Source organism: Scyliorhinus torazame, unplaced genomic scaffold (genome assembly GCF_047496885.1).
Source record: "Scyliorhinus torazame isolate Kashiwa2021f unplaced genomic scaffold, sScyTor2.1 scaffold_754, whole genome shotgun sequence".
Classification (NCBI taxonomy): Eukaryota; Metazoa; Chordata; class Chondrichthyes; order Carcharhiniformes; family Scyliorhinidae; genus Scyliorhinus; species Scyliorhinus torazame.
Window position 1 is genome coordinate 42763 of NW_027308481.1, and position 1033 is coordinate 43795.

Genomic DNA, 1033 nt, shown 5'->3' on the forward strand with positions numbered 1-1033 from the left:
GAGAGAGCGAGGAAGAGGGGGAGGGAGAGGGAGAGAGATTGTGTGTGTGAGTGAGAGAGGGAGGGAGAGAGAGAGATTGTGTGTGTGAGTGAGAGAGGGAGAGTGAGAGAGGGAGGGAGAGATGGTGTGTGAGGGAGAGAGGGAGGGAGAGGGAGATTGTGTGTGTGTGTGAGGGAGAGAGACAGACAGAGAGAGAGGGAGAGATTGTGAGTGTGTGAGGGGGAGGGGGGAGAGACAGAGAGTGAGCGAGAGAGGGAGCGAGACAGAGACAGAGGGAGAGATTGTGAGTGTGTGAGAAAGGGGGAGGGGGAGAGAGAGAGGGAGAGAGACAGAGGGGGAGATTGTGTGTGTGTGTGAGAGAGAGAAAGGGGGAGGTGGAGAGAGGGAGAGAGACAGAGAGAGAGAGACAGGGAGAGAGGGAGAGATTGTGAGTGTGTGAGGGGGAGGGGGAGAGAGACAGCGAGGGAGCGAGAGAGGGAGCGAGACAGAGACAGAGGGAGATTGTGAGTGTGTGTGAGAGAAAGGGAGAGGGGGAGTGAGAGACAGAGAGAGAGATTGTGTGTGTGTGTGTGAGGGAGAGAGGGAGTGAGAGACAGAGAGAGAGATTGTGTGTGTGTGTGAGAGACACAGAGAGAGAGAGGAGAGAGGGAGAGAGACACAGAGAGAGGGAGAGATTGTGTGTGTGTGTGAGAGGGAGAGAGAGATTGTGTGTGTGTATGTGTGTGAGAGACAGAGAGAGAGAGAGGAGAGAGGGAGAGAGACACAGAGAGAGGGAGAGATTGTGTGTGTGTGTGAGAGAGGGAGAGAGAGACAGAGAGAGAGATTGTGTGTGTGTGATAGAGAGAGATTGTGAGTGTTTGAGAGATTGTGTCTGTGTGTGAGGGAGAGAGAGGGCGTGTGGCAGTCATCACTGTTGTATTGTATGTACCACATACGAGGGGTATTACGGTAAGGCCCTGTACTACAGGTACGGGGGTAGATCCCTGCCGGCTGGCTCCGCCCAGTAGGCGGAGTATAAATGTGTGTGCTCTCC